This window comes from Heloderma suspectum, chromosome 4 (genome assembly GCF_057233095.1).
Source record: "Heloderma suspectum isolate Gila_16-S chromosome 4, 16-S_ref, whole genome shotgun sequence".
In the NCBI taxonomy this organism is placed as follows: domain Eukaryota; kingdom Metazoa; phylum Chordata; class Lepidosauria; order Squamata; family Helodermatidae; genus Heloderma; species Heloderma suspectum.
Window position 1 is genome coordinate 303761054 of NC_139461.1, and position 9408 is coordinate 303770461.

Consider the following 9408-nt stretch of genomic DNA (forward strand, 5'->3'; position numbering starts at 1 on the left):
AAAAGGATTAGGTAGCAGGTTATGACCTCTGTCTGGGACCCTGGAAATCCACTGCCAGTCACAACAGACTAACCTTCCCCAACATTTGGTGCCCTCCAGGTGTGTTGGTCTGCAACTCCCCGCACAAATGATGGGAGCTGCAGTCCAATGCAATCTGGTGAGCAATAGGTTGGAGATGGCTGCAGTAGACAACACAGGGCTTGAACAATAACCAGTCTGACAGGCAGCTTCCTCTGTCCATTTTTCCATGCTTTAATGAAGTAGGAATAAGAAAGCTATAAATAATTATATGGAGCAATGTTACAACTGTTCCACATTCCAAATGGTGTATTCTTTCCAGTAGAGGCTCATAACCATTCTAACTGGTGAGGCAGAAAGGGGATCACTGGGGCCAGAGCCAAGGGGGCAGGTCACCAGAGGTGGAGCCAGGGGCATCATTAGAGGAGGGCCCATCTGGCCACAGGCCCCGGATCTTCTGAGCTGTCCTAATTGCCATTTTTTTTTACATTTTCCCATTGACTTGCATTGGAAAACAAAAATGGCCATAACTTTTAAATTTTGTATGATAAATGAATGACATTTGGAGGCTTGATAGCCCCCATGGAGCTGATTGAATATGCCCAATTTCAGGCAGTTAGGTCAAGTGGTTTTTGTGCTAGTCACAGGTAAAATGTGCTATTTTCAAGAAAATCTGTCAAAGCGAAGAGCTATAATTTTTTTGTGCTTCCACATAAATTCATGAAATTTGGGGACCTAGCAGGCCCTTTAGAGCTGGCTGAACCTATCAAATTTCAGACAGTTAGGTCCAGTGGCTTTTCCACTAGCCATGCGTAAAGTTTCCTTTTCTCAAAGTCGAAGCCGAGAGCTTCGGCTATTGGGCGGTATAGAAATGAAATGAATAAATAAATAAATAAATAAGTCTAAAAAAAGTAAAAACTGTCAAGTCACCCAGAGGATTAGAGATCCTAATCAGAAGGTGTTTAAGGTGACCATTAAGAGGTCACTATCCCTAATCTCTGGTGTAGGATTTTTCTGAGGTGTAAAAAACCTCTCTCCCCCTACTTTTCTTCTCTTACATGCCCACTGTTGGGAGCCTGCCTACAATGAAATTTTGAAGAGGGAGAAGGAAGGGAAGAAAGAGCTCCATGTGAAATACTGGTATTTCACACACAGCATCTGATTTTACTGCCCCGAACTGGAACCATAGTAGCTTCAGTACAGCAAAGGATCCTGTCAGCCTCCACAAACTTCTTCCCCCCCCCCACTTTAATTTCTCCTAAATAGCTGTAGGACTCAAATAATAATACCAAAGGAAGGGTTAGGACTATGTGGCATCATGATCGAGAAACTGCTGGGGCTTTTAAATAGGTTCTACAGTTTTAAAAAAGCCAGAAAAAGCTCTCAGCCACCTCACCTCGTAAAGTTCATTTAAGTACATGCAATCTTTGCAAACCCTGCACAGCCTCCCAAATTCGTCTGAAGTACTACCTCTCTGAAAGGAGCCACTTGGCTTAGGGAATTCTCTCTGCCCCCCACCTCTGTGCACATTTCCAGTCATCATTCTTCTTTTCTTCTTCCCTCCCGTTTCCTGTTCTTTCTTCCTTTCTCTTCTTTATTCCACCCAGAGCATATCTTGGGGAATTCTTACAGAGAATTCTCTTTGGTGGGCAACAAAAGTTCTGAACTGTATTTGACTGTATACAAACAGACAAGAGGGTTGGTTTTTCTCCTTCTCCTCACTCAAGTCTTTGAGAAGAGTGGGTTCACGTGGTTGCAGAGAAACAAATCCGGGACTGTTTTGTCTGTCCGTTGCCATTATCCAGCAATAGGAAGGGATGTAGCTCAGTGGTAGAGCACATGCTTGGCATGGAGAAGGTCCCAGGTTCAATCCCCAGCATATCCAGGTAGGGCTATGAAAGAATCCTGCCTGAAACTTTGGAGAGCTGTTGCTGCCAGTCAGTGTCAACAATTCTGGGCTAGATGGACCCAGGGCCTGACTTGGTATAAGGCAGCTTCCTATGTTCCTATGAACAGAAAGCTTTAATTAAAAAAATAGGAGTTTGAGGTTTGTTTTTTAAGTGGAGGGGAAAAAATATTGCTAATTTATGCAATCCTATGTATGCCTACTCAGAAGCCCCACTGTGTTTAATGAGGCTTACCCTCAGGAAAGTGTGCATAGGATTCCAGCACAAGTTACTTTTGCAGGGAGGTTTGCACCTTGATGTTCTGCATGTTTACTCAGAAATAAGTCCCGAGTTGTGAGCATGGTACTGCAGGCTTAATACAATGCCTACCCAATTCTGTCTAATGAAGTGACTACCCTTTTAGCTCAGTCCTATGCATGTTTTGTTTGGGGGGGGGGGGTTGCAGGAACTCTAGCTTCACTGGTGAGGGAAAGGCACTTAGTACATGCTGAGAGTTTCTCTATAACTTAGCCCTAGTTTTGAAAACAAACTCATTGCCTGAATCCTGGTGAAGTCTTGGCACAAATGAAGTTATGGCGAGGAAGATGCAATGAGAGCTTGTGCATAACAAGGAGGAGGTAGAGGAGAGTTGCACAAAACAATACATCTGTTTTTATGAAGAGTTGCTGGAGTATGGTAGGATGAGGAAGGATGGTTGCATGGAGGGGAATAGAATTGATAGGGGGAGAATGTAAGTGCTCAGTGGTGAATGAAAAACATTCTGCACACGCTCAGAGGCACTCTATATTTAAGAACATAGGAAGAGCCATGCTGCATCAGACCAAGGTCCATCTAGTCGAGAATTCTGTTCACACAGTAGCCAACCAGATGCCCATAGGAAACCCACAAGCAGGACATGAGTGCAATAGCACCTTCCCACCTCCTGCTAATATTGGTGACATGTAAATAAATTCTAGTAATTCTAAATTTGCATGCATGTATATCATTCAGAAACTTTGCAAGTTTATTGCCTGGGGGTCCCCTCTAATGACCTGTGCATTTTCATACAAATGTATCCAGAAACTATTGGGGAAGGGGTGAATGGAAGGGAAAGCAAATCACTCCTTCCCTCAAATTGGAGAACTCCCCTTCCACATGAATTGCTGCACCTATCCTTCTGAAACTTTGCTGGTTTCTTACTTAGGGACACTTCTAGGCTGTCTGTAATTTTCAGAACAGTGGTCCACAAGGAACCTAGGGAGATAAGTATGTCCTCTTTTGGACACCTCAAAATGTCAAGGCCACCCTTGCACAAAAACCCTTGTGGCTATCATTCTGAAATTTGGCAGGCATGATCTCCTCTGATGGGGCAATGTATCCTGAAATTCTTATCCAATACTTCCAAGGAATAAAAATGCTATTGGCAGCTCCCTTTAAAAGAAAATCAAAATATAAACCCTGCACCTATTTTTCTGACATTGGGCAGGTGTATCCCCTTCTAGGGGGCTACTATGCCTGAATTTATCATCCAGTTCTGACCAAGAGAAAAAAGTTAAGAGGTTTTTTTTTCTAATTTCCCATGGTAGTCAACAGGAAGCATAAAGACTCATTTTTCCAAACATTGACTCAGGTTTGATGCTGAGCTGAAGTGGTCTGACTACAAATTAGCCAGAGCAGAAGCGGGATGTCTTCCAAAATGCTGAATATCTACCTGAGTTGAAGTGGGGGGGGGGGGTCAGTGCATACTTCTTATGTATGTATGTAATCTATACACACACCATATACACACACACACACACACACACACACACACAGATAGATATATAGATATAGATATAGTTATAGATATATTAGATGTGCGCTTAGGGGTGTGTGTGTGTGTGTATATATATACACACACACACCCACACACACACAAACTTGTGTTATGGGCCTGTGCCCTGGATCTTTTAAGAACCTAGCAATGCCCCTGGGTGGAACCAAGGGGGCAGGTCATCAGGGGCAGAGCCAAGGACACCTATAGGAGTAAGGATTGTGACCAGAAGTTCTGTTTTAATGGGTGACCTTTATAGGAAGAAACGATTGAAAAGTTGCCGTTGAAAATTTGGTAAAATAATCACAGGATTTAAAAAAAAAAAAAGTGTGTCCCAGCAAGCAGAAAACAGGAGGTGTTTAGCTAGGAATATGTGTTCTAAGGCAACTTATAAATGATTGGAAGCAAGGGGGGGACCCATTTCACACACAGGAAAACTGAGGAAGCAGGCAATTGAAGTCCATGCCAAGTATTGGTTACATAATCACAGGTTTTCAAACAATAATTTTGCCCAGCAAATAGAAAACACGAGGAATTTAGCTAGAAATGTCTGTTCTAAGACATTACTTTGCACCACCCAAAGAAAGGAAAGGATAAAAAAAAAAAAAAGACTGAGAAGCATTGTCTATAGCACCACAAAATGAAGGCCAAGCAGGGGTAAGGCAAGTATAATGGAGGACAAAAAGGGCCACAATTTAAAAGCAGTTCAGACCACCAGCCCCCACCCCAATTTATCTGGAATAGCAACACAGAGAAAGCAATTTCTAGCAGAGGTCACTTAAACTTTTTCCCCCCAGTCATGGCGGGGAAGAAATATTAAACACGATGGGAACAAAGATTTTTGTTGCATTTTACAACTCGGCACCATGAATTTCTCTGGGCACCCAAAACAGAGAATGGAAACATTTTTAAATGAAGAACATACCAGTATATGTTTATATGAACAAATAAAGTCACAGTCTCCTCTCTCCCCCCTCTCCCCAACCCAACTTTCTACAGTGAAGAAGGGTAGAGTGGATCTGATTGGCCACTGAAAAATTCCTGTGATTATAAAGTACCTTATAATTTTAATGTGGTTTAGGTACCTATATTGTTATGATATGCAAGTAGCTTTTAACTGTTTGCTATTGTAAATGAATATTAGTAATAAGTTCCTGTTTATTTTAATTCCATTATATATCATATCTAGTTTAGTCCTAGCTTTTATTTTATATACATTTGATGTGCAATCAGCAATCAGTATTACCAAAGTCTAACAGTATTATGTTTTAGGGTGCAGTCCTAAGGCCACTAGTCAGCAGCTAGACAGCCATAGGATACGTCAGTTTCTGGGAATCATCCTCGGAGCCCGCACTCTGAGGTCGGTTCCCGGAGAAACGACCTTCCCCCCTCCCACACTGCCTCGTAGGCAGCGCAGAACGGCCCCGTGCTCGGAAGAGCGGTGAAAACGGAGCATTCCGGGGCGGGGAAGGCGGAAATGCCAATACAACACATCCAATGTGTCGTCTCGCAGCCACTTCCCCCGCTCTGACTTCCCACAGCTAGACAGCCGAAATCAGCTGTCTAGCCACAAATGCAGGGTGGCTGAAGTGCAGAGGGGACGATCCCCTCTGCGTTTCTCCTGCCCTGCATTGGATAGGCGGTCACCTCTGAGTTCAGAGGCGGCCGCCTATCCCAGTAGGATTGCTCCATTACTCTTGTATACTTCACAAGGATATTATACTTGCAGTCTATACCTAAGTCTAGTCCATCAGTCCGCTGTTTTATTTTTTATTCTATATTTAATACATTTGCTAAAACTAGTTTGCTTCATTTTATATTTACTCACCTAAAGCAAAAAAATTAAGTTCCTTTTGCTTTCGATTTTATACTATGCCGATTCATTACTTTTTATTAATTTTACTATTTTACGTGCAATAACACGTAGGGATGTACAAATGATCCCTTACCTGGCTCCGCACAGGGGGATCTGCGGTGGGGGGGAGGCGCTCCGTCCCTCCTCCCGGAATCCTCCCTGGCCGGCTCCACTCCGCAGAGGCTCTACAGAGCCGCCAGCCAGGGCCATCCGCAGCTGGAGTTCCGGCCACGGCCAGGCTGCTGCAGCCGCCATTTGCACCCTGCCAGGCTGCCGTGATAGGTACGTAATTTACATAGCCTATACAGCAAAGAGCAGGGACGCAAACAGCGGCCGCTACGCCGTTTGCGCCGCTGCTCTTTCTGTGATAGACTACCTAAGTATTTATGTAGCCTACCACGGAAAGAGCAGCAGCGCAAACGGCACAGCGGCCACCGTTTGCGTCCCTGCTCTTTGCCGTGTTTGGCTAGGTAAATACTTACGTAGCCTATAACGGCAGCCTGGCAGGATGCAAATGGCGGCCGCTACGATGGCCGCCATTTGTGGCCACAGCAGCTGGCCGAGAGACCAGCCACCGCTGGATCCACCGCCGGATCCACCGCCAGAGCCGCCTCCGGCTCCACATCCGCCCCAGGTAAGCTTCGTCCCGGGGGGATTCTACGATGTGGCAGGGGGTGGGAGGCCGTTCCGCCACGGGTTTCGGGGGGCTGAATGCCAGTGCATTCAGCCTCACTTGAAATCCATGGCGGAATTCTCCGCCATCCCAAATAACACGTTAAATTCTTCAGCAAGGAGATCGTTACCTTGTCATGGTGCTGGAGCTTGAGCACCTCAATGACGCCATGAGCTAAACTGTGAAGGGACACCCAAGACGGGAAAGTCATGGCAGAGAGGTCAGACTAAATACGATCCCTGGGGAAGGTAACGGCAACCCACCCCAGTATTCTTGCCGTGAAAACTAAATGAATCAGTACACCCAGAGACATGACAGTATACCATCGGAAGATGGGACTCCCAGGTCGGAAGATGGTCAAAATACTACTGGGGAGGAACAGAGGATAAGTTCAACTAGCCCCAGATGTGATGACGCAGCTAACTCAAAGCCGAAACGACAGCTAGCGGCTGATGGTGCTGGTGGTGAACGACGAATCCGATGCTCTAAAGATCAACACACCATAGGAACCTGGAATGTAAGATCTATGAGCCAGGGTAAATTGGATGTGGTTACTGGGGAGATGTAAAGTTTAAATATAGACATTTTGGGTGTCAGTGAACTGAAATGGACTGGAATGGGCCACTTCACATCAGATGACCACCAGATCTACTACTGTGGACAAGAGGACCACAGAAGAAATGGAGTAGCCTTCGTAATTAATAATAAAGTGGCTAAAGCAGTGCTTGGATACAATCCAAAAAACAATAGAATGATCTCAATTCTAATTCAGGGTAAGCCATTTAACATCACAGTGATCCAAATATACGCCCCAACCACAGATGCTGAAGAAGCAGAAGTAGATCAGTTCTATGAGGATCTACAGCACCTACTGGATAATATGCCAAAAAAGACGTTATTTTCATTGCAGGAGACTGGAATGCTAAGGTGGGTAGTCAAACGACACCTGGAATTACAAGCAAGCATGGTCTGGGAGAACAAAATGAAGCAGGGCATAGGCATAAGATAGAATTTTGCCAAGACAACTCACTGTGCATAACAAACACTCTCTTCCAACAGCCTAAAAGACAACTTTATACATGGACTTCACCAGACGGTCGACACCAAAATCAGATTGACTACATCCTTTGTAGCCAAAGGTGGTGGACATCTATACAGTCGGTAAAAATAAGACCTGGAGCTGACTGTAGTTCAGATCACGAACTTCTTATTGCACAATTTAGAATCAGACTAAAGAGAATAGGGAAGACCCAGAGATCAGTTAGATATGAGCTCACTAATATTCCTCATGAATATGCAGTGGAGGTGAAGAATAGATTTAAGGGACTAGATTTAGTAGATAGGGTCCCGGAAGAACTATGGACAGAAGTTCGCAACATTGTTCAGGAGGCAGCAACAAAAAAGTCCCAAAGAAAAAGAAAACCAAGAAGGCAAGATGGCTGTCTGTTGAGACACTGGAAGCAGCCCAAGAAAGAAGGAAAGCAAAAGGCAACAGTGATAGGGGGAGATATGCCCAATTAAATGCAAAATTCCAGAGGTTAGCCAGAAGAGATAAGGAATTACTTTTAAACAAGCAATGCATGGAAGTGGAAGAAGATAATATAATAGGAAGGACAAGAGACCTCTTCCAGAAAATTAGAATCATCGGAGGTAAATTCCAGGCAAAAATGGGTATGATCAAAAACAAAGATGGCAAGGACCTAACAGAAGCAGAAGAGATCAAGAAAAGGTCGCAAGAATATAGAGAAGATCTGTATAGGAAGGATAATAATATTGGGGATAGATTTGACGGTGTGGTCAGTGAGCTAGAGCCAGGCATCCTGAAGAGTGAGGTTAAATAGGCCTTAAGAAGCATTGCTAATAACAAGGCAGCAGGAGACGACGGTATCCCAGCTGAACTGTTTAAAATCTTGCAAGATGATGCTGTCAAGGCGATGCATGCCATATGCCAGCAAATTTGGAAAACACAAGAATGGCCACCAGATTGGAAAAAATCAACTTGCATCCCCATACCAAAAAAGGGAAACACTAAAGAATGTTCAAACTATCGAACAGTGGCACTTATTTCGCATGCCAGTAAGGTAATGCTCAAGATCTTGCAAGGTAGACTCCAGCAATTCATGGAACAAGAATTGCCAGATGTACAAGCTGGGTTTAGAAAAGGCAGAGGAACGAGAGACTAAATTGCCAATATCCGCTGGATAATGGAGAAAGCCAGAGAGTTTCAGAAAGACATCTATTTCTGTTTTATTGACTATTCTAAAGCCTTTGACTGTGTGGATCATAACAAATTGTGGCAAGTTCTTGGTGGTATGGGGATACCAAGTCATCTTGTCTGCCTCCTGAGGAATCTGCATAACAACCAACTAGCAACGGTAAGAACAGACCATGGAACAACGGATTGGTTCAAGATTGGGAAAGGAGTATGGCGGGGCTGTATACTCTCACCCTACCTATTCAACCTGTACGCAGAACACATCATGCGACATGCTGAGCTTGATGAATCTAAGGCTGGAGTTAAAATCGCTGGAAGAAACATTAACAATCTCAGATATGCAAATAATAACACTTTGATGGCTGAAAGCGAGGAGGAGCTGAGGAACCTCATGACGAAGGTGAAAGAAGAAAGTGCAAAAGCTGGGTTGCAGTTCAACCTCCAAAAAACCAAGATTATGGCAACCAGCTTGATTGATAACTGGCAAATAGAGGGAGAAAACGTGGAGGCAGTGACAGACTTCGTCTTTCTAAGCACAAAGATTACTGCAGATGCTGACTGCAGCCAGGAAATCAGAAGGCGTTTACTTCTTGGGAGGAGAGCAGTGACAAATCTTGATAAAATAGTGAAGAGCAGAGACATCACACTGACAGGAAAGGTCCGCATAGTTAAAGCAATGGTATTCCTCGTAGTAACCTATGGCTGCGAGAGCTGGACCATACGGAAGGCGGAGCGAAGGAAGATAGATGCTTTTGAACTGTGGTGTTGAATGAAAATTCTGAGAGTGCCTTGGACTGCAAGATCAAACCAGTCCATACTCCAGGAAATAAAGCCAGACTGCTCACTTGAGGGAATGATATTAAAGGCAAAACTGAAGTCCTTTGGCCACATCATGAGAAGACAGGATACCCTGGAGAAGATGCTGATGCTCGGGAAAGTGGAAGGCAA

General features: G+C 44.2%; 1 long non-coding RNA gene across 1 annotated transcript in view; it reads right to left on the reverse strand.

Moving 5' to 3' along the window:
- LOC146348944 (uncharacterized) overlaps positions 1-9408 on the reverse strand; it is a 30016-nt gene that overhangs the window by 20031 nt on the left and 577 nt on the right. The gene's annotated exons all lie outside the window — the stretch shown is intronic.